Source organism: Sceloporus occidentalis, unplaced genomic scaffold, assembly GCF_023333645.1.
Source record: "Sceloporus occidentalis isolate IW3139 unplaced genomic scaffold, rSceOcc1.0.p SCAF_1, whole genome shotgun sequence".
In the NCBI taxonomy this organism is placed as follows: Eukaryota; Metazoa; Chordata; class Lepidosauria; order Squamata; family Phrynosomatidae; genus Sceloporus; species Sceloporus occidentalis.
The window spans coordinates 55,633,416-55,658,482 of record NW_028316981.1 but is presented as its reverse complement, the minus strand read 5'-3'; the positions used below and the strand labels follow the sequence as shown (position 1 = coordinate 55,658,482).

General features: G+C 40.1%; 1 long non-coding RNA gene across 1 annotated transcript in view; it reads right to left on the bottom strand.

Annotated features, from left to right (window-relative positions):
- Nucleotides 1-740: 740 nt before the first annotated feature.
- Nucleotides 741-25,067, bottom strand: part of LOC149321426 (uncharacterized) — a 49,095-nt gene continuing 24,768 nt past the window's right edge. The window contains exons 3-5 of the long non-coding RNA XR_016277923.1: nt 21,815-21,929; nt 4,906-5,210; nt 741-957 (exon numbers count right to left, since the gene is read on the bottom strand). This is a non-coding gene — a long non-coding RNA (uncharacterized LOC149321426). The remainder of the gene's footprint in view (nt 958-4,905; nt 5,211-21,814; nt 21,930-25,067) is intronic.

The window sequence follows — 25,067 nt, the reverse complement described above, 5'->3', positions numbered from 1 at the left end:
AGAGACATCTACTAGAGGTGCTAGTCACATTGGGGCATTAAGTACTCAGGGAAGGAAAGGAAAGGAAGGGAAAAGGAGGGACATGAGGAGCCTACCTTGCAAGAACTGCAGTAGTTCCTATTCAAGGAAACCTGCAATTATTGCTTATTGACATTTTGCTGTGAGCTGAAAAGTGGAGCCAAAAGGCTGATAGTCATTCTCTTAGCCAAGAAGGAAAGCCTCTCCAATCAATATATGTATCCATTCTTTCCCTCTTAAAAACAACAATTGATTAAAGAATTATGTACATATCATGACTGAACAATTTAATACTTTGATTCTTTCCTCTTCCTGCTGAGTTATCTTTTGAACTACAGTCCTGTGATTGTTTATTTGGTTGTTTGTTTTCCTGCTTTGCTCAGCAGAGCTCAAGATAACATATAAGATTCTTCCTGTACCCATTTCATCCCTGCAACAACCTTGTGAAGTAGGTTAAGTGTGACTGGCCCAAAGTGAGCCAGGGACTGGTTCTCATGGGTATACAATTCATGGACTCTTCCCTCCAGCTATCATTAAGTATCCATTCACAACGTCTGATAAGAATGTCAGCTTGTGGGCTGAATGGTCACAACTTCTGAGTTTCTTTTTAGCTCATGCAGTAATTGTGGATGTATGACACCATGGTACTCTTAAACAACAAGATGACACTAGGGTGTCACTCTTCCAAGTATAGAAATAATGACATGCAACTGAGGATGGAGAGCACCTTTATTGATCAAATGTTTCCAAAGGCTGACACAAGTACCATCATTGGGTGAAGTTTGCAGTTAATTATCAGTCTCACATTATTTGCTGCTAGCATAATATGTGCCTGCTGGTTACTTTCCCCCTTTATTTCTTTTCATTAATTTCATTGTCCTCCAGCTTGTGCAAACAGTGATCCTTTTGCTTCCAGCTTTCACTTCTTCTTTGTTTCAGCTAAAAAGGAGGAATATGTGTATTAGAACTCGCAGTTAAAGGATTATAACTTTCCTTTAGAAAATCAAAGTACTCTAACATTCCACCCTTGATGAAAGTGGAGAATCAATTTTACTTTGAACTAAGTGCTAACATCATACTGACATCATAGCTCAGGGCAGCCATTCAAGAATCCATTGGTTTTTCTTTCTCTTTTTTTTTACTGTTCACTCACAACAATTAAGCCAAACTCTTTGCAAGAACATCTATGAGGTGCCACATCTCCTTTTTCCTTTTAAACACCCAGCCAGCCCTGCAAAAGCCATCTTTTCCATTCTGCCATTCCTTAATTCCATAACTCCTTTATCCTGACTCTCAGCAAAAGCCAAAACTTTTTACATGTATACAAAATTGAAGGGATGTCATATTGAGGAGGGAGCCAGCTTGTTTTCTGCTGCTCCAGAGACTAGGACCCGAAGCAATGGATGCAAGCTGCAGGAAAAGAGATTCCACCTCAACATAAGGAGGAACTTCCTGACAGTAAGGGCTGTTCGACAGTGGACCACTCTTCCTCGGAGTGTAGTGGAGTATCCTTCCTTGGAGGTCTTCAAACAGAGGCTGGATGGCCACCTATTGGGGATGCTTTGATTTGGATTTCCTGCATGGCTGGGGGTTGGACTGGATGGCCCTTGCGGTCTCTTCCAACTCTATGATTCTATGATTCTATGAAAAGCCCAAGTACATTGTAACTGTAGTGGCTCATGCCTCTTGTTACCTATGTTTCTCACTGCTGAAATGTGGATTATATGGGCTGAACCTGTCTGCTGTTAATCTGAAGTCACCACAAACCATCTTCCCTCTTCTATCCTTTTTAGAACATAGGAAGAGCCGTGCTGGATCAGACCAAAGGGTGGTCCAGTGTCTTGTTCCCATAGTGGCCAATGAGAAAGCTCTAACAGGGCACGAATGCAACTGCACCCTCCATCCCATATTCCCTAGCGACTGGTCTTTAGAGTCATGCTGCTTTAACACATAGGAAGCAGTGCATAGGCATGATAGACACTGATAATCCCATACTTGATGAATCTGTCCTGTCTTCTTTTAAAGCCATCAGAGGTGGCAGCCGTTATTGCATCTTGTGATAGTGAGTTCCATAATTTAATAATGTCTGTATGAAGAAGGATTTCCTGTCCTTAATCCCTCACTGTTTTACTTCATTGGATGACCCGACAGTCTAATATTATGAGAGAGGGAGAAAAAATTCTTTCTTACCACATATTACACAATATGTAATTTTGCTGGGGTGGGTGGGAGGAACTATTTAAACTCAACAGAAAAGGGCTTTGTGGTCTTTTCCAGAGTGTCTGCAGAAATCTTAGAAGTGCTCATTATTACATATGTGACTGTCTCTCAGCTTTACATGAATTCAGATGGCTGTGCATTTTTGGCAGAGGTAGGGTAAATAGATGTGAAGAGAATCAAATTTGCACAGTAAAGTGAAGACAATTAATCTTTTATGTGAAAGTGTGAAAATCCACACCAATTCACATTATATATTTATATGTAGATTGGCATCCTGATATTGTATGATAGAACTTTAACCTCCTAAGTTTTGCTGTTCACATTTACAGTTGTGGCATTACAAATGCCCCCTAAAATCCACCTTAAAAGCTAGCAGCCTCACTAACTGAAGGAGTTCTGTGGTACTGGCACATGGGGCACAGATGAATGAAAGATCCAGCCACCGTCCTCCCACTGTTTTTCACACCTCAGTTTGCTGGTAGAAGGGGACTAGGTGCATTATTTTTCAGCACTCCACTCACCAATGCTGCAGAGCTCCTTTGATTGGAGCAGCTACCAGGCTTTTAAGGTGGTTTTTAGGGGGTCACATCAGGAGATGGAGCATAGCTGCAGCATCATGACTATGTCTCCCATTCAAGATATCGGCATGTGTGTTACAGTGATTCTTTTGTATCCACTGGGGTTTGGTTCCAGGATCCTTCATGGATACCAAAATCCATGGAAGCTCAAGTCCCAATGTATATAAAATGGCATAGTAAAATGGTATCCTTTATACAAAATGCAAAATCAATTTTCTTTTCAGAATTTGGAATATTTTGAAATATTTTCAAGCTATGGATGGTTGAATCCATGGATAAAGAATCAGTGGATACAGAGAGATGACTGTATATTAAGGAGAGACCATCAACTCGAGGAATTTGTTTTATTCCAGAACTAGCATGGAGCACTGGATCTAAAGAGACAGACAGACACTTGATTGTGTTCCGCACTGAAGATTGGTAACTGTCATATAGGAAGAGATTAGAGAGCTGGGGCTTTGAAGTGCAAGATTAAACTCTTCCCCCCGGCACTCAAATTGCCTACCTGTGCCTACCCATATTAGAAACAAGCTACATGCTAGTTATTCATCACTTCATGTAGTTTGACTCAGTTTTTTTTCTTTTACTAACCTTTAAAAACACATTTATTATTTCTATTCTAAGGCTGAGTGGTTCTTTTACCTGACATAGATTGCTCCCCTACCCATTCAATCCATCCTAGATTTGAAGGAGAAATAAAAGGGGACAAAAGGATTGAACCTTGGCCTGACAGATCAGATGGCTTGCTAAACTTTTTATATTAATTACTATAACTTTTAAGTATAGGCTGACCATACGTACCATTTTAAATAGGACAGTACTGTTTTTTAAAAAATATTTCCATACTGTCATTTTAATATAAATGTCAGTTTTGCCCCATTTTCAAGAAAACTGCCCTGTTATGTTACAAAAATGGTTTGAGGATCCCTGTTTGAAATTATGGATATAAAAAAATTGTGTCATGGAGTGTGAGAAGTTTTAGGATAAGGTGCTGAAAAACCAAAATCTGCTGTGTAAGATTACTTCATCAGAGAAATATTCATGGTATGATCATGGTAAGATCCAGTCCCCCTCTATGGGCCCACACAGACAGGCCAAAATAAAGCTGCTTCGGGTCACTTTGTAGGTATGCTGTTTAAATGACACAAGCATCTTAAGAGGCCAGAAGCTACACAACAGCTGCGCTCCAGTCCTTAGGACAGAAGCATGGCTTTGGTGTGGCTTCTGGCCTCATAGAACGCATGTATCATTTAAACAGCATACCTCCAAAGTGACCCGAAGCAGCTTTATATTGGGTGGTCTGTATGGGCTCTATGTCTACCTAAATTTTTGTATGAGTTCTGTCACTGAAAAATAATTGTTAGCTCAATATGTTCATGTAATAAAACTTCTGTTATAATCTTACTTTTTCATGGATACGGAGTATTAAATAACACCATCCTGTTTTTGCCATTCCAATGTCCCATTTTTATCTCAAGGAAATTTAGGCCTGGTACATATCTGCGGGAAAGTCTAGGCTGGCAGCAGCCTGTTTTCCCATGGAGGGACACCGCAGCAGCCAAACTGCACGGCATCCCTCTGCTGCAAAAAGAACCTGGAAAAAACGGGTTCTTTTTGGGTCTCCGTGTGCATGTTGGCGCACTCGTGACGTAAGTGACATGCAGTAATGTCTATATGCTGCGTGTTGCTTACGTCAAGATCGTGGCCCCCATGTGGACGGGAGGCTGCCATTAGGCTGCTGCCTGCACATCCTAAGGTTCTGGAGCATGTGGATACTGCATGCTCCGGAACCCTAGGATCGGCAGCAGCACGGCGCTTTTGGCCATCTGTCTCAGGCCATGGTCAGCCTGTTTAGGTACCTTCAGCTAGACCCTAAAAAGTATTTAGAAGTTATGACAGCAAAGTTCATCAGTAAATTACAAGGAACAAGTCTCAACCTGGTCCTACCTTACAGGACAGGTGGGAGATTTCTGTCCCAACCATGGACCCTAGTACCATGATGATGGTGATGATGATGATGATGATGATGATGATGATGATGATGATGATGATGATGCAATAACATACTGTATAAAAGCAAAGGTTTTACCTCTGCTCTTGCTGACTGCAATACTATTGCAATCTGTGAACTTGCCACCTTTTCTGCTGCTCTGGCTATTGCATCAGATGTTGAAGCTTTTGTAGTTTCCATCCTCAGTACTCCACTGGTTCCTGGTGTTTTCATTTTTGTCTCCAGTGTTTGTTCTGGTGCCCTGTCCTTCCCATTTGCCATGTGTTCTGCTACTTTTGGGGGTACTGCTGTTGCTTCATTTCCACTTGACTTGTGGGGGGCTTTCACTTTGGGTGCTGCTATTGTTGCTTCCATCTTGCCTCTTGATTTCTTTTGCCATATAGCTAAACACAAACACATATAGTCAGGCATCTGACACCCTGAACCTGTGGCAAAATAAGCCAACAACCCTAATTTTAAATATTTCTAGGTATTCCTAGGTACAGGTACACAAGCATGTGGCCTAAATACCTTTAAGGCACCTGATCCTGTCTAATCTTGGAAGCTAAGGAGGGTCAGCTCTAGTTAGAACTTGGATGGGAGAACATCAATGAATACCAGGCATTGTAAACTATACTTTAGAGGAAGGGACTGGCAAAAACTACCACTGAATATTCTTTGCCTAAGAAAACTCTATGGAATTCATGGAGTCACCTTAAGTCAACTGGCAGCATGAAGGCACATACACATGTACAGGTACCCAAGAACATTTCTTAAAGTGATATCTACTAGAGATCTGGAAAAATCAAAGATCTCTGAAGGCAAGAAAGTGGTTGTTTAGCAACTAAGCCCCATCCTTTTGCCTCACTGAAAAGGACAACTGTCAGTAATGGCTACCACCTGGTATGTAGAGCAACAGGCTCAAAGAAGAATCAGCATGCTGTGGTTTGTCAGCCATGGGCTTGATGTGCTCTGTGATAATAATAGAATGTTGTGGCATCTCCTCCAGTAGGTCAGGACAGCTGTACCAGGCTATGATACAGTTTAAGTTCCTGGACTGTCATCCTGTCACCCTAAAGAATTTCCAACTCTTACTTTTCAAGCTATTGACCTCTTAATAACTCATCCCACTTCTTAACCCCTAGTCCTCTACATCAAAATGCTTCCATATCTGCTCTCAATAGTTCTTGTTTTTCCCCACTTACATGTTCTTTGAAGACCTTGGAAATACTAGTTTTTTAGTAACATAATGACTGTGGGGTTTTGGCAGCCATAGTCATGATGATGATGATGATGGTGATGATGATGATACTTTCAAGGGCCAGTATCTCATTCTGTGCAGCAAGTCAAGCTGGGGAAATCTGTTAATTTTGGCCTCTTCCAGAGTCAAAATGCAAACTACATTAAATGTATAGTATTGCACTAGAGACTTTCTTTTTTTATTTGCCAGCATGCACACTGGAGCCTGATCTGGATCAGGACGATCATGTTTGTATAGGAAGAGTTTAAATATCACTTCAGCCATTCATATCCTAAATTTACCTGTCCCCTAGATGGTGGCTAAGAAAAAAGAAGGGTGGAGAAAGGAAAGCCCTTTCATGGAGTCAGATGGTTGGGTTGGGTTGGGTTGGGTTGTGTGTATGTGTGTGTGTTTTAAACACAAACAGCTGTGTGATGGTGATATATGTGTGTAAATTTGCAGGAAAATGGCTGGAGAAAAAAGTTTAAATCCAAAACTACCAGCACACAGTGAGTTCATATACTTATTTACAAGTAAAAATAGAAAGCAAGTCTCAGCTGTATGTGCCTTCATATTGCACATTTAACATAAGGTGTATTTAGCCCACCGTTTCTCATTTTTTCCATTGTATGTTGATTCTGAGACCATTCCAACTTATAATTTTTTTTTCAGAATAAAAAACTCTACATGAAAATTCATATGCATTTTATGCACATTTCCCCAATATATATGCATATTTGCTTAACATATATATTTTTGTACACCATTTCCCTTTATATAATGCTGGTTTGTATGTGCTATACACATTTTCAGGAGCACTTTTCTCTAATATATATATATACAGTACCCTTATAGTTTTTCATTGGAGTTTTCACTTGTTGCAAAATTCTGATAAGTGAAAACATGAGCATCAAAGGCTAATTTGGTTGTCATGTTGAGGTCAGATGTATGATTTTTGCTAAGTTCTTATCAAAATGAGGAATGCACAAAATTCTCCCCCATCTCTGGTTGCAAGTTCCCATTTCTAATGCCATTCTGTTCATGTTCCTGGATGTTTAAAAATAGAAACAAAACCTCTGCAACCCCCATGATTCAGTCAGACAGATTCAAAGATGCCACAAGGAGAAACTGTCCACAGATGGTAGAAGATGTTATAAGCTGAGTGCATTCACATCAGCTTCCTTCCCATCTATAATCCAAATTCTGTTTTTCACAGCAAATCCTGCCTGGAATCACATGTTTATGGCTGTATTTTTGTGTCACTTTCAAGAAAAGAAGGATTTTAAAATTATTTTTATTAAAGAAGTAATCTATTTTTCCTTCAGTGTTCATCTGGGTATCTGAGTTGGCCGAGAGAGCAAAAGAGAAGGAATTGTAGCTGCCAAATGAAAATGCACCTGTAGCATCTTTGTTGTCAAGGTTCCAGTGCATGTGCTCTCAAATTAGAGAATTAGATACTACCCTGCAGAAAAGTCCTGTATTCTGCATTATGAAATAGTGTTGACATGATGAGCTTGTTAAGAAGAGCTTTAAAAGAAGGAAGTGGTTTTAAGACAACAGAGGAAAGGCATGAGGAAGAAGGGGTAGGTAAATGCTTGGCATTTGTCACATAAAGGGGAGAACTACAAGAGGGGATGGGGAGAGATGGGCTGAGAGGGTAAAGCATGCCCCCACCTCACAGCCATGGCACCATTCTACATGTCACCTAGTGCGGAGGGTGTGGCTTCCAGGAGCAGGGCACTCCACCCACTTCACTGCCCCACCCCCTGCACTAGGATGCCACTGTATAGCATTTATAAAAAATTATAGAGTGTAAATTACAAATTCCTATTGTTACAAAACTGGCATATATAAATAAAAAGAAGTTTGTTTCCAACAAGTTTCAACTATGCTTCCATGATTGTTGGTAAACGGGAGAAGGAGGGGCCAGTCAACTAGAGTATTTTTATGTTTGCCTAGCATTTCCATTCCATTAACCGTTTGTAAGTCGCTTTATATTTGGCGCTTTTTAAAAAAATGACCAATGAAAGGCGCTTAAGCAATCAAACGTCATAAGCGCCTAAGCCTTTAAATACTCTAGTTTCAGATACTCCAGAACAACGTGATGTCATGCTGGTGTCACCATGATTGACAGCTCCCAAAATGGTAGGAGGGAACAAAATCGATTTATATATACACCGCTTTATTCTAAATAAGAATGCTAGCGGAGATATACATCGGTTTAAAATAGCCAAATAGGAACAAATATAAAAAGTGATTCAGGACGCAGGATAAGATCTGGGTTATTTTGAATCGATTTTAATGAAACCGGCGTATTTTAACTCGTTTTAAATCGCCAGTGAGACCCACCCCTTACAAACAGAGGTGCCTTCTTGACTCCCATTGAAGATCTGTCAATGGGATATTAGCATGTCTGAGGGAAGAACTTCCACAATTTTCCATCACATGCTCAGTCTGGCATCCTTCCCTGAAGTTGCATTCTCCTCTTGGGTGAAATGCCAACTCCCAGCTCCATCCCTGTCTTCTCATCCAAGCCTTGGCTTGCTCATTGCTGGGCATGACCAGGCGCTGTGTATAATCTATGTAAATCTATCTGAGTATACTCCAAGTTCAGAGTTTGATAATAATATTCTGCACTATGGTTCTACCAATTTTCCTGCAATATATGCTGTGCCTACACCCCCCCTTTCCTCACTGTCTCTCTCATCTACCTACTTCAGAGATGTTCAAGGGGTAAAAAAATAATAATTTTATACACATATACATAGATACGCTAAGAGAGAGGGGGGGAGGAGACATAAAGGACAAGTCATTCCCTTGTGATATGTAACTGTTATTTAACATTCTGTTTGCCTCTCTGCTTCATTAACTAGCAACTTTGTCGTTCTGAGAAGAACAGAGTCTCTCCTTCACCTCCTCCCTCCTCCCACCCCCCAGTGAGTTCCCTGAAGGCTGGTCATGCTCAGTGACCAAGGAACAACGAGCTACCTTTTCAGGCTGCAAAACCTCCACCCTTCTTTGCTCACGTGGATGTTGGCAAGTCATGCCTATCTGGAAATAGCCCTGCCAACCCGGTCAGGTTTCTCCCCCAACACACACACATATATCCTCCTCCATGCAAGATGTCTCTCAACAGGGAGAATATGAATGAGTTACATGACACATAATCTCCTGTAATGCTGTGAAAAGCCTAGGAAAAGCCTTGATCCTCTTTCACTGCATACAAGTCAGTTGCACTAGTGGTGACAATTCCAATTGTTGTTGTTAGCTGCCCTTGAGATAACTGTTGTTAGCTGCCCTTGAGTTGGTTCCAACTCATGGTGACCCCGTGGATGAGACATCTCCAAGGATCCCTATGCTCCACTGATCTGCCCAGATCCTTCAAGACCTTGCTTATAACCCTCCTGATTTAGTCTATCCATCTGGTTTGTGGTCTTCTTCTCTTTCTTCTATCCTCTACCTTTCCTAGAATTATTGTTTTGTCTAGTGATCTGTGCCTTCTCATTCTATGGCTAAAGTATGGTAGTCTCAACTTGATCATTTTTGCTTCCAAGGAGAGCCCTGGTCTGATCTGTTCAAGAACCCATTTGTTTGTCTTCTTGGCTGAACTTCGTATCCTAAGTACTCTTCTCCAGCACCACATTTCAAATGAGTTGATTTTCTTTATGTCTGCTTCCTTCACTGTCCAGCTCTCACATCCATACATGGCAATTGGGAATACAATGGCCTGAACGATTCTGACTTTAGTACTCAGTTGTATGTCTTTGCTTTTCAGTATCTTTTCCAGTTCTTTTGTAGCTGCCCTTCCAATTCCTAGTCTTCTTATTTCTTCACTGCAGTCTCCGTTCTGGTCAATGTTTGATACTAGATATGGGAATTCTTTAACTACTTCAATTTCTTTGTTGTCTGAATTGAATTTGTGTATTTCTTCTGTGGTCATTATTTTTGTTTTCTTTATTTTCAGCATCAGACCTGCCTTTGCACTTTCATCTTTGACCTTCCTTACTAACTGTTCCAATTCCTGAATGCCTTCTGCTAATATTATGGTATCATCTGCATATCTTAGGTTGTTAATGTTGCTTCCTCCTATCTTCACTCCTCCTTTTTCTGATTCTAATTCTGTTTTTCTTATGATGTTTTCAGCATATAAGTAAAACAAGTAAGGTGGTAGGATGCAGCCTTGCCTGACCATTTTGCCTATTGGGAACCACTCTGTTTCCCCAAATTCTGTTCTGATGGTGGCCTCCTGTCCTTGGTACTGATTCCTCATCAGGACTATCAGATGTAGTGGCACACCCATGTCTTTGAGTGGATTCCATAGCTTTTCATGATCAAAAGCTTTGCTGTAGTCTATAAAACACATGCTGATTCTTTTCTGGAATTCTTTGGCATGCTCCATTAGCCATGGCATGTTTGCAATGTGGTCCCTAATTCCCCTTGCTTTTCTGAAACTTGCTTACACCTCTGGAATTTCTCCCTCCATGTATGGTTGGAGTCTATGCTTCAGAATTTTGAGCAATATTTTGCTTGCATGTGAGATGAGTGCTATTGTCCTGTAGTTGCTGCAATCTTTTGTATCTCCTTTCTTGTGGATTTGTATGTATTTTGAGCATTTCCAGTCTGTTGGCCACCACTTTGTTTTTCATATTTGTTGGCATATTTCAGTTAGCACTAAAGTTGCATCTATCTGTAGGCATTGTAGCAATTCAATTGGGATATCATCCGGTCCTGGTGATTTATTTTTTCACATTTCCTTTATTGCAGTTTCCACTTCACTTCTTAGCAATCCTTGCAGGTCATGCTAATTCACTTGTGGGTGCAGAGAAAAGAAGAGGACCATACACAGACCTTACACTATACAAGGAAGGTGTGCACCTGCAGCAAATTTGTGGCACCCAAACTTTTCCTATATATCTTTGATTCTCTTTGTCATTGCCTCTGCTTATCTAGGATGTCCAGGAAAGCTATTGTTCATTTCAGCTGTTAAGCCATATCACTGACATGGGAAGAGCAGGGTTAGTTAGTTTTCCTACCCAGACTAAAGGGGTGTGCATTGACCAACCATTTAGTGTAGTATCCCTGTAAATCAGTACCATGTTCCTATTACAAGGGCTATAGTCATTCTGTTGTCCCTAAAACCCTTCCATTCAGTCGGGTTGGATAATTGTTCCATCTCTTAATATGGACCTGACTGCCATGGAGAATTTCCTTCAATTGACTGAAAGAATATTAAAATGTGTGGAAGAAGAACCTCTACAATGCTCCATCATATGTTGCATTCCTCCCTGATGTTGCCCCAGCACCTACTGAAATCCATAGCCAGCAAAAATGTTGACAAGTGGGAGCATATCCAGAGGAGGGTGATCAAAATGGTTTAAAGTCTGGAAACCATTCCCTATAAGGAGCAACGTAGGGAGTTGAGAATGTTTAGCCTGCGGAAGAGAAGGTTAAGAGGTGATATGATAGCCCTGTTTATTTGAAAGGATATCATACTGAAAATAGAGCAAGTTTGTTTTCTGCACCCCCAAAGAATAGGACCCACTGCAATGGATTCAAACCACAGGAAAAGAGATTCCACCTCAACATTAGGAGGAACTTCCTGACAGTAGGAGCTGTTCAACAGTGAAACACACTCCCTTGGTGTTTGGTGGAGTCTTCTTCTTTGGAGGTTTTTAAGCAAAGGCTGGATGGCCATTTGTCAGGGATGCTTTGATAGTATCTTCCTGCATGGCAGGGGGTTGGACTGGAGGGCCCTTGAGGTCTCCTCCAGCTCTATGATTCTAAGAACAATAAAACAAAAATTCATAACAAAGTCACTGGGGATACTCAATGACAGGGCCTAAAGGAAGAGGTGGGGAATGGGTAGCCTTCCAAATGTCATTGACTTGGAGTTCTCATCAGCTCCAGCTCAGCAGAGCCAAAAGCAAAGGATGATAGGAGATGGAATCCAACAATATCTGGAGAACCCTGACACAATCTCCATACCTGCCACAGAAATAGTAAGTTGTATCACTAATTACATCACAAAGGATAAACAAGGGACACCTGTGATATTTACTCAGCCACTTTCTGAAGAGTAATCCAAGTAACAATGTGCTCACTGTCTGGTGGATAATTTGAGATTTCTTTTCATATCTGTACAAAACAGAGCATGTCTGGGGCAAGGGGGGATCATATTTCCCAGACAGAAGGAAATCCTTGAAGAAATATATCAGAACAATAAATAAGAAGTAGAAAATATTAGATTGCCCCAAAGTGTGGGGGTTAACCCTCAGATACATAATGTTGGTGGGCTCATGTAGTTAAACATGAGCTGCAGCCTGTATATATCACAGATCTCATTTCCATTCACTGCAATACTCTAGGAAAATCATGGATGCTGCTGCTGCATTTGAAATTCATAAGCAACAGTCTTCAGTATGGCCCTGCCTATACAAAACATGTGCCTAACCTTCCCACTGAAACCAATGGGACTTAATATTGCTTACTGTTGACTGGATCCAATCCATAGTAATTAAGCTTGGCTCATTAAGCAGCAACTCTAAAGAAAAGTCTAGCCACTTACTGGAATATCACTCAATTGCTTCTCTGGACTTGTGTGTCTGATCATTATCATTTAAGAATAGCCTTAAGAAGTTCTCATGCTTTTCAGAACTCTTGAAAAGCCAAGGTAATAATTGACAAGGAGGAAAATTCACACAGAGAGAAAGAGAGAGAAGGGGGGGGGGGGGAATTCACAAGAGGTTCAATACTCACACATGTGACTTTTTCTATGTTAACATCTCCCAAATGCATAGACAAAGAAATTTGCTCCATTTGTGGTTTGGTGCTAAAGTGCCATTTGAAAACATGGCCAAGCATGGGCAATGAACACAGGAAAACCTTCAAAGGGAAGTGTGACTTCAAATATCTTCTCAGATACAAAGGTTATTTGTGTTGTGATCTTAGGTTATTTTAAAGATAATCTCATGTAAAGAATTCTTCTGCTATTGTAAGGTGCACCACTTGATAGAGTTAGTCTTACCATTAAGGAGACTGAGGCAAGTATGGGATGATAGCTTGCTCTCACCATGAATTTTTCAGCTTCCAAATTTCTAGCATTGCAAGTAACTTCCATTGAGCATTTAGAAATAGAGTTTAAGCATCCAAATAAAGTGGTCAGGCACAGTCACCAAGAGATTATGAACACAGTAAATATGAAGTTTAGGTGTGTCTCACTCTTAGAAGTGCTAGAAATTTGGAATCTGAATGAAATTTTTTATTGGAGGGCAGAATTCTTCTTTGAGGGCAATGTCCTGATTGTCTCTCTCTATAGCTACATCTCTAATTATTTGTTTTTATTGTATTTTTTCTGTCTGGGAAGGACAGAAATCATCTAAGATTTTCTGCTTCCTATGCCAAATAAACTGTTTGACTTTGAATACTATGCAGCTTGAGTTGGGGACAGGCGTTTGTTGCGCTGCCTCAGGTAGCATAATGCCTTGGGCTATTCCTACATTTGAACACTTCCCAGCATTATCTTTGCTTAACATGAAGAATGTCAAAGAAGCTATGCTGGGTGGAGTATGATGGTTTGTGGCATTTATCCTGGGCATAAAATACTGTTTGAAAACACTGAAATTCTGGACCATGCCAACCACTACCATGTCAGGATGCACAGGGAAGCCATTGAAATCCACAAACACCTGGACAATTTCAACCGGAAAGAAGAAACCCTTAAAATGAACAAAATTTGGCTACCAGTCCTGAGGAATAGCAAAATAAGGACTCAGCAAATGCAAATGGGAAACCACTCAGAGTCAGGGGCTTTCCCAGCAGATAATGATCACCAATTAGCAGACATTAATCCTCTTTTGCATTATCCTCCCAGCCTGAGGCCTGCCATCAGCACAGAACAATACACATGCAAATCACTCCTGCATTCCCAGGCTCACACAGTATATATACACCCAACTTTTTCCAGGCAAAGCATTCTCTGAAGATGGCAGCCACAGATGCTGGCGAAACATCAGGAAGAAAATTTTATAGAACATGGCCACATAGCCCAAAAAACCCACAAAAAACCATGGATGCTGGCCATGAAAGCCTTTGACTTCACATTGCTATGCATAAAGTGGGGGGGAGGGGGATAAGGCACTCTTTTACTCCCTTGGATTACTTTTCCAGGGCATAACCATTACATCATCTACCAGGATTAAAATTATATGACGTCTTCTTCTGCTGCTGCTCCCTGCACTGCTGTCTGCCTGTGGTCTTGGTGCCAAATTCAACCAACAGGAAAGATTTAATCCATGAAAATTCATTAGACACAGTGCAGGCAAATGATCAGAGAGGAGCAAATGAAATGCACAAGCAAGTCCAGCAAACAAAAATAGGGAAGCCCTTGGGAGAAAAATGGCCTGTCCAACAGTTTTTTCTCCCTTCTTTTAACAATAAGATATTAAGTCATCCATGGCTTTGTCATGAGCTTTCTTAGAAAAACAAACAAACAAAAACCCTGACATGGTGAAGACAAGCCATAGATAAGCTTCATCAGAATTACATAATGTTCATATTCTGTCTTTAGTTGTAGTTTTCTTTTCTTCTGGTAAACACTATGAAGGGATCTGGTGCTATAGTCTTTCTGTATTACTCCTGCAATTTCACCCATGCACACATTGTGCATGCAAGTGTGTGTAAAACTATCTTTGCTTTTTCAATTTGTTAAATTAGATATATTTCAATAAAATATAGCGAAGGAAGGAAGGAAGGAAGAGAAAAAGAAAGAAAGAAAGAAAGAAAGAAAGAAAGAGTATATGCATGTTGGCCTCAGTGTGACAAATATAAAAACTACTACATTTTGAGCTACGGATAGGAGATAGTGGTCTGGATTTGGAAAATTTGGGTCCTATTCCTGCTCTAGGCTTGGGCCATTTTTTCTGTCTCAGTCCTGGACTATAAAACATGATGAACAATGATCTACCTTACATTATTTTTTTAACTGATAAATAAAATTATGTTTATAAAGCTTATAAAGTGAGACTATGCTATAGAAATGATAATGTTAATAAATCCAGTGGTTCATAACTTCCTACTGTCAAGCTAAAATCCCCCTCCCTTCTTCCTCACACTCCCCTCCTGAAACCAGTGAACAGCAGCACAAAGAATCAAATTGTAGATTATCTTCAGGGTTATTACTGGGCTGTGAGCTTTCTTGTCAGGCTACCAGCAGAGGGAAAAGCTTTCTGAATCAGGCCCTTATCATTTAAACCATATTACAATTCAACATGAAAAATGACTCGCCCCAGATTGCATAGAATAAAGCATCTTGAGATGCAATAGAAGTACCCAATTTTCAATAAAGATATTAAACCTAAGCCTCCAAAAATGGTGGGGGAAGAATAATTACATCATTTTTGCTTTGAGTTTTAATGTTAAAAGTGTCAATTTATAAAACTAGATGAACAGCCACAATTCATAAGCAGACTGCAGCTAATTAGATCCCTTTTGATCCTTTATTTTGCCTGAGAGCTTATTTAACAACTTTTCACAAAACCCAAGGTTTTGACACATAGGCATGGGCTGAGGAAGAGAAGATGAGCTCAGCAGGGAGTAATTTCCCCCCTCTCCCTACAGCTCTCCCCAAGTAGGTGCTCCTCTTTTCCCAAAGCACATAGTACAATTACTGCTGACGCTTTCTAGCTGGGAAATGTTATCTCTTATTTAAGATCCTAGAACAGGTGGTGCTCTATTCATGATATAAATGATCTCTGTTTCCTCCTTTGGAAAGGAAACTTTTGCAAGGAAATCACAAAGGAAGACTAGAAAGAGAAACTCCTAAACTAAATTACATTCACAAATTCCAGTTCATTAGCAGAGGTATGAACAAAAACATTGGCTTCATGGCACATTAGATATACTAACATAAGAGTCTTCTCAGGAATCTTCTCAGAGAGAGTATAAATACATTTTATAACCTAAGTTTTTATTATCACTCTGTACTGCATCTAAAGAAATGAGTGTACATTTCACTATATTGCTTTAACTCTAAAACACTTTTTAAAAGAAAAAAGAAGGCGAAGGGAAAGATACTTTTGTGTTCTGATATATTTCAGAGTTCAAAAGGAACTCACTTGAGTTCCTTAAGGCAAGAGTCCTGAGTGTCAGAATAAAATGCTGCAGCTGATGCTGGGAATTGCCAGAAATTAGTCCAGGAGAACAGAAATATTGTTTGGCTATTCACCACCATCCCCCCATCCTCCACACACACACCCAGAACTACAGCAACAAATACTACAGCCTCCAGCAACCTCCTGACATATTTGACCCAAGTCACACTGGGTCCAGTAGAACTTATTTCCCAGTAAACATGTATTGGGTTGGGTTGTGAAGCTGTAATCTTACACCAGAGTGACCAGATGTCATTACTTCAAAGGAGGACAAGGCTCCACATAATGCAGGATAGTCAAGAAAAATACAAGATATTATAAAATAAAAAATAAAAACCCTGATATAAATATACATTTATTTCATGTGCTTTATTTAATGGGGGGGGGGAAATTCCTAGAAAAGCAGCAGACAAGTCTTGCCTCCAGAGCTTGGGGAGCACTTGTTTCTTTGAGAGGAAAAGGACAGCAAACATGTTAGGCAATGGACTGCTTGATAATCCCTCTAAAGCTAGTTTTTAAGGCTCCTCTCATGTGCAGAAGAGACAGGATACTGAATAGACCTCAAGAGGCTCTGGGGAAAGTCTTGTCTGCTGCTGCTCCCAAGAAAAAAGAACTTTAGAAGGATCCATCCCATCCTGCTATTTGCAGTGAGGACAGTCTGCCAAGTAGACACATTTCTTGAAGGGGAACAGCAAATGTGCTGTTAGTCAATGGGCAATTTTCACACAGGAGGCAAGCATCATTAAAATGTGATTAAATCATGCTAATAGTGTGATTGGGGGGAAGAGTATCACACCCTCGCATGCTTCTCCCATTCATGTCCCATGCATAAACTGTAATGGACATATCACTGGTTAATAATGGAAACTCCTGCTATTATCCCAATGACGCAACCATTACAGTTTACACACAGGACATGAACAGGAGAAGTGTGTGGGGGTTTGCTAATCTTTAACAGTGGTATAAGCATAATTTAATCACATTTTAATGATGCTTGCCTCCTCCATGTGAAAGTGCCCATAGTTGTGATCAAAATAGAGGACATTTTGGAATTCCTCCTGGACCCTTAGACAGAAGGTTGAAATGTAGGACATGTCTAGGCAAAGGATTATTATTATTATTATTATTATTATTATTATTATTATTATTTGTATCCCGCCCCTCCCTGTATTGGGTTGAGGCGGGTAACAACAAACATAAGAACAATAAAAATAGAACACAACAAACCACAAGTAAAAATATAGCAAAGCATATAAAATCCAATTCCTATCTCCCTCCCACCTTAAAATAGCATTAAAAACCATAATTCCCAACTGGAGAGTGAACATTCCGAGGAGGTCAATTTGGGAATGCCTGCCAGAAGAGATCCATTCTTATTGTCTTCTTAAAGGCCTCCAAAGATGTTATAAGACAGATCTCTTCCAGCAGGTCATGCCAGACTTTTGGAGCGGCAACGGAAAACGTCCTCTGGGAAATAGTTACCAGTCTAGTTCTCTCTAACTGCAGTAGGTTCTTCCCAGAGTACCTGAGAGTGTGGGAAGGATTGTATGGGAGGAGGCGTTCCCTCAGGTAAGCTGGACCCAAGCCATGTAGGGCTTTTTAGGTAATGATCAACACTTTATACTGTGCCCGGAAGATGTCTGGTCACCCTGTTCTACACACACATAACTGGGATTATAGTGAAGCAGGGTTGCTACCTTATGAAGTCTTCCACTCAACATTGTATCAGTGCACCTCCAAAAGGCAGTTAGCCAAAAGAGGAGAGTGAATTAGATTGCAACGCAGTGCTGTTGTCTCAGTAAAAATGTAGACACAACTGTTTGTCTCTGAACAAAGGTGCCCATTAGCCTTCACCATAGCTGGCTGATGGAAGTTTGTAATACAACATATCTGAGGGGACAGGCTTGGGATACTAAGTGCCTCCTGCTGCATTTATTTTGCATAGGATCCCTATGAAAATACATCTTGAGTCTTCCTTATCCAGAATTCCAAAATCTGAAATTTTCCAAAATTGTCCATATAGGTGGCTGAGATAGTGACAACTCTACTTTCTGATGGTTCAGAGTACACAAACCTTGTTTCATGCACAAAATTCCTAAAAATATTGTATAAAATTATTTTCAGGCTATGTGTATAAGATGTATATGAAATATAAATGTTGTATTTAGATTTGAACCACAGCTGCAAGATTTTTCATTAAGTATATGCAAATATTCTAAAATCTGAAAACTCTGATATCCAGAAGCCTTATGATCCCAAACGTTTTGGATAAGGGAGACACAACCTGTAATTTAAAACTTTTTTTAATGGGGCAGAAGAATATCCTGGCAGACAGCAGTAAGCATCATTGGGCAACTTTTTGTTTTCCCTGTTACATGTTCTTTAATTTTTGTTTGGGGAGGGCACTGCATGCTACCCCTTTTACTGCATGTATACTAATATGGCATGTATACTCATTTCAAAGAATGCCGTTGGGGTAGGGAGGGGAAGCTGGTGGAATTGACCATTGAGTTGCTGCTTTTAAAGGCACAGAACTCTGAAGCTGAAGCTGAAGCTGAAATGCCTGCTTCCTCAGGATCTCATGACTCACAGCAACTCTAATGACTAACCCTATTCATATGGTGAAAATAATCCAGGATGAATCTGGGATGAACCTCTGTTGTTCACATGCATCCCTAATGCACCCAATTTAGTTGGGGGGGGGGCTGCCAAAAACCCCAATTAATCTGGAATAATCTATACTAAACCCCCCCCCCCATGTTTTTAAAAAAAGATTCGCATAGTCAGCAGTGAGAATAACCAATGTGAATAGACATGGGATAACTCGGGATTTAACTCTTTGTGCCTTGAACATGTTTCAAATACATTTGCATCATTGATGCCATGGAGATTATTGCATGGACAAATAACCCGACTGCTCCCTAACAGGATGCAGCTAGGTTGCAAGATACAGGCGGGTATTATCGCTTGTAATTCACCACCGATTCCACTGGGCAATTGCATCCCAGCTGCATCCAGGGTCCCAGGTGCTCTTTGGAGGCCGCTTTTCAAAGACGGAAAGCTATCGTCCCCTGAAGCAATTCTGGGAACTGGGATGCAGCCGGAATATAATCACCTAGTGGAATCAGCAGCCAAGTATGAGCGATAATACCTGCCTGCATCCCTCAACTCAGCTATTAGGGAGCAGTCAGATTATCTGTCCATGCAATAATTTCCCATGTTTATTCAACTGCTGGCATCCCACAGGCTTCATGTTACCCAAATGTTGCAGTATTTTTCATCAAAAGTTGGTTCCATTGAGGTCAACCAGGAAAGTCATACAGGATTTCAGCACTGCTTAAATCATGGTGAGGGAGAGGACAGATCCTTTTAATCAAAGAGATTAATGAAACCTGCATGCAAATCACTTCTTAACCAATCATGGCCCCTCCCACATTCTTCACGAAATAGTAGCAAAAGGGAGGTGGAACCCTCTCCCCCAATAATGCAAGCCCAGAAATGAAGCTTAAGACAGAAATCCTATGGATACTTTTGAGGAGTAAGTCACACTGAATGGGGGAGCCAGCCTTTGAAATGTTCAGATCTAGAGGGATGCCAATTCTGTCTGTTTTGTTTTTAAAAAGAACTGACCAAAATCCACAAATATTACAGAAATAACGTTTCAATTAACCAATCCAAATGTGGGTCCTTCCTGAATCGTATGCCTGTTCTTGATGTGATCTTTACTCTTCTAGCAAGACAGTAGGGGAGGTCAATATTACTACTGCAAATGGGGACCTGATGCTAAGAGAGAGGATGACTTACCAAACGGAGGCTTGATAGCCATCCATCAAGAGTGCTTTTATTGTGGGTTCCTGCATGACAGGGGCTTGGACTGGATGGCCCTTGTGGTCTCTCCCAACTCTGTGATTATATGATCCTGTAATTTCCCAAACCATCTAAGAGTCAAGGACAGAGGCAGGCTTCAGACCAGGGAACTTTTTTCATTACTGGTTTTCTTAGCTGTTATCCCACATTCATTCTCTAGCATAACAAAATGTATCTGAGACATGCTATTTATAATGACAGATTGCCTTGGGATGTGGAAGGCTCACTTTGCTGAATGCATTTAGGAAGAGGTTGGTCTGTCCAGGCCTGTGTAACTACATCCCGTATTGTGGATCCTACACTGAGCAGGATTGAGGGCTGCATTTTAGGGAGGATTCTTGAGAAATTTGATCTTTGTGAATTCCTGTGTAAATTGAGCTGATTGGCTTCTCCTGGACAGAACAGAATACAACTATCCTTTTCAAAAGTATTTTAGGAAACCAATACATTCAGAAAAGCATACATTTAAACCCTGTAGGTGTTTTAAAAAGCATGTGAAGATTCATAAATGGCAATTTAAATATTTATTTTTGAATATATTTTCTCATAAAGTAGGCATCCACAAATTCATTTTCTCTAATCCCTGTGTTACAATGCTTTCTTAAACACAGAAGCAAGAGAGTACCTAGTCTCAACACCCCTGTCATAGTTTTTGTCATGTAGAAAGCACAGTGTAGAGCAGTGGTTCCCAACCTTCCTAATGCCGTGACACTTTAATACAGTTCCTCATGTTGTGGTGACTCAAACCCATGAAATTATTTTCATTGCTACTTCATAACTGTAATTAAATAGATGTTTTCCAATGGTCTTAGGTGACCCCCATGAAAGGGTCATTTGACCCCCAAAGGGGTCCCGACCCACAGGTTGGGAACCACTGGTGTAGAGAAATTCCTGTTCATATGGAAGCCATCTATGACAAGTTTATGACACAGTGTGATGATAATTCCCAAGCAGAGATTTAGAGACAACCTGTTTGTGGATGTCCACTTGGTGAGAAAATACATTCAAAAATAAATATTTTAATCATGACTCACCTGTGAATCTCCCCCCCCCGACACACACACACACACACACACACACACACACTCACTTTTATGCTCATAGGTTTCTACATCTCTGTCACTCACAGACTTCAGCCTTGTAACATTAAGAAGTGATGGAATTTAAATAATTTCCCAGATCTGAGAATACATCCATCACAGTTCATACTAGGGGAAGAGGACACACAAAAACCCTGTGGCATCCAGGGCCATTAGCCCTAGATGAAGGTAGTAGGAAACCTCCTCTGAATAAATCTTTTCAAGACAACCCTAAAACAGGGTTGGAATCATGAAGGCACATAACAATAATCTTTGTCTTAACATGTGCCTTTCAATTTCATGATGTGCAGGATTTCACAGTGTAAAACAGTCCAATCATCACACATGTATAACATCTCTTATTTCTGAAATAATGGCCTGTTACAGACTGCCAAAATAAAGCTGCTTCGGGTCTCTTTGGAAGTATGCTATTTAAATGATGCATGGGTCCTAAGAGTCCGGAGATCACGCCAAAGCCACACTCCATTCCTAAGCACTGGAGTGCAGCTTTGGTGCAGCTTCCAGATTCTTAGGATGCATGCATCATTTAAACAGCATACCTCCAAAGAGACCCGAAGCAGCTTTATTTTGGCAGTCTGTAACAAGCCAATGGTTCAAGAGTCTTAAGTTGTATCAGCTTCTGTTAATCTTTTGACCAATAGGTCTAAGCTTACCTTTAGTCAGAAGCTTTACTCGACAACTACTTTAATTTTTGCTGCTGTTTCTTCTTGCTCTTCCTTTTGTTGTTGTTGTTGTTGTTTTTGGTCTGTGTTGTTAAATCATTCCTCCCTACAACAGAAGGGAGGGGGAAATGTAAGCAGAAAATGGAAAGGTAACAGTCAGAAGTTCAAAGAGATTTTTTTGCCTCTTTTATCCAGTGCTTTAGATCACAATATTAATTATTTAGAAGAAACCACTTGTCCTTTGCCTGATAACAAATGTAATGTATTAACAAAATCAATACTGTGTGTCTGTGGCGTACTGCTTTGTATTTTATAGTATCACTCAGGTACCCTTGGGACAGCAGGATACAAGTGATATTAACCTTGTATCCTTGTGTTTTATATGGATTCTCCTTCTGGGCACTTTTGGATAAAAGAATCACAGAGCAATTTGTACTTTCTGAATAAAGACAGAAATAAAGGCTCAGCCAGGACTTGATATTATTTTCCTCCCCAAACAAATATATATGAAGAATAGGAGGAATGCAGATTTTGCATTGCAATGCAGCCAAACGCCCATGCCCAAACATTTTTGCAATTTGCTCTCAGCACTCTGAAGAACTTTTGGTTGTTTTTGCCCAAAACTGGCATGCCACCCAGTGACTTAACTTGAAGTTATCTTACAACATTTTACAGCCCTTGTCAAATGCTGCTGCTTGTTTAGGCCAGTCTCCTATGCTAGCTATTGCTTAGGGCCTCGGATTATGAGGGGGCACTAAATACCTCCTCTATTATTATTATTATTATTATTATTATTATTATTATTATTATTATTAGTTTGCTTGATGGTAGTGCTCTGAGGCATCTTAAATTTGACATACATAGATTAGGGCCTCAGCATGTCTTAATCCATCCATTGCCAGGCTGCTGGAGAGACAGAGTGGTAAGGCAGGAGGTTGGACTGGATGGCCCTTGCGGTCTCTTCCAACTCTATGATTCTATGGTATAGTAATTTGATCATTGGACTAGGACTCTGGAGACTAAGGTTTGACCAGTCATGGAAACCCACTGGGTCATCTTGGGCAAGTCACACACAGTTAGCTTCAGAGGAAGGCAAAGGCAAACCCCTTCTGTATAAATTTTGCCAAGAAAACCGTGTGATAGAGTCATCTTAGTTTCAAGTAAGAAATTATTTCAAGGCACACAAAACAACAACAACAACAGCCTGCCTGCCTGCCTGCTGGCCTCAAACTGTCTGGGGTAACAGTAACCAGTCATCCAGACCATATTTAAGGTCCTCTCTGCTCAGCAAATGGTCTCAATATTATTCACCTTTTGCTGCTGTGTACTGCTCCCAGGTGTTCCTCTTAGCACTCCCATATTAGAAAAGTACATCCTGTAGTTGAGCATATACCATACATTTTAGTGGGGAAATGTTAACAGATGGTGACATTTGCATCTCATTCCTCCACAGTTGTATGAATGTGTCTGATAAAGTCAGTTAAAGATCTGATCAAACACACTGACTAAATAGGAACACATCTATGAGAATGAAAAGAAGTAATCATATGGAATTTTTAAAATGCATGCATTTATTATGGCACTGAGTCATTATAAATTTGTTTGTTTCAGGGCTCTTCTTGATGGAGAAATTTATTGGGAGATAGCAATATTTGTTGCTGTAGTTCTCATTAAAAGAACATCCAAATGATGTTGATGTTGCGCTGGAATATCTTCTTGCAACTCCCAGCCTCAGCTGCAACATTTTATTCCCCTCCCATGAATATCTTTTCCATTTTGAGACATATTGAAACAATATGTTTCATTCTTTTCTCCTCTATTTTTTTCAGAATTGTAGTGCTATAGTATGTCAGCAAAATAGCACTTTGCGTACAACTCTGTTTTAATAAATTAAAAACAATTCAGAGAGGAGAAAATTTGCACTTCAGTCTGTAGGACCACCTCAGCAAATGATGTACTGTTGTTGTTTTTCAATAATTTGGAAGATTCCCTAGTGAAGATCAAAGAAATGGCTACAAACAGCCCCCTAAAGTGAAAGAAATAGATGCAGAGGAGACAGCTGGCAAAACCCTGCAAAACTCAAGTAGTTGTATCATGAGAACTCATACTTCTTTAGACCAATCTGCAAGAGCCTTTTAAAGTGCTACAAGACTCTTTCTTAATTTAACTACATTTAACATGGTTCTACCTCTCTCTCTTTCTTTCATGCCTTTACTCTCTCTCTCATTCCCTCCCCTCCTTTGTCAGCAAACTGCCAGGAGAAGGATATACCATCCCTCTAGTTACTAGAAGATGTATTAGGATGAAGGTTGCTTAAAATGAGATTGAGGGCCATAATTTACCCATCCTTCCTATAAATTAAACCATTAGAGTTCATGTCTAATAGCAGTTACTTCCATTTTAGTCATCTAATAGATCTCTCCTAATCCCCTCCTTTTTAAATTGTTTATTTGTGCATTTGCTGTATTGTGATGTCAACAGCTAAAAAACTAGTTTGTTCTCTATCTTGAAAAATAAGGAACAGGGTAAGGGAGATAATATGTTAGTCTTACAAATAAAACTGTAAAATGTGAGAGTAAAAGCATTTGTTGCATCATGTTCTGTTATATCCTGTTCGTTAAAATTTTATCTGCACTAATTATTGAAGCAAGGAAACAAATCCTTGTTTCAAACTGTTACAGGACATGTTGTGGTTACATTGATGAATCTACAGAGCAAGTGTGAAAGGCAGAGGGGTTCTACGCAGGTCAGTGTAAGGGATCCCTAAAGGTTTCTACACATGGTCACTCTGCACTTGGTCCACTCCATCAGCTTCTGATATCTTCAATCAGACACCTAGTTTAGCTCTTTTTTATTACTAATTTAGACAGTATAATAGTAAATTGTTCCCTAACCACCCTCCCACACTAGGGACAACACTCCATGATTCAAAGTGTAATCACACAATTACTATCAAAGACAAATGACAGCAACAGACCATAATCTATATCCAAAGAGTGCTCATCACGATAGCTTCCAAAATCTCATAGGGTTCAACAAGGGTCATGTCTAGAATTTCCATGTGATGTAAATGTTATGAATGGATGTCATGTACTTAAATAACATACTACACTGTTATCATGCTATTATTTCACTTTAACTTCTATGGCCGCCTCTTGTGGAATTCTGGGTTTTGTAGTTTAGTGAGGCCTAAGAGGTCTCTGGCTGAGTGTTCTAAATGTCTCTCCCTAAACTACAAATCCCA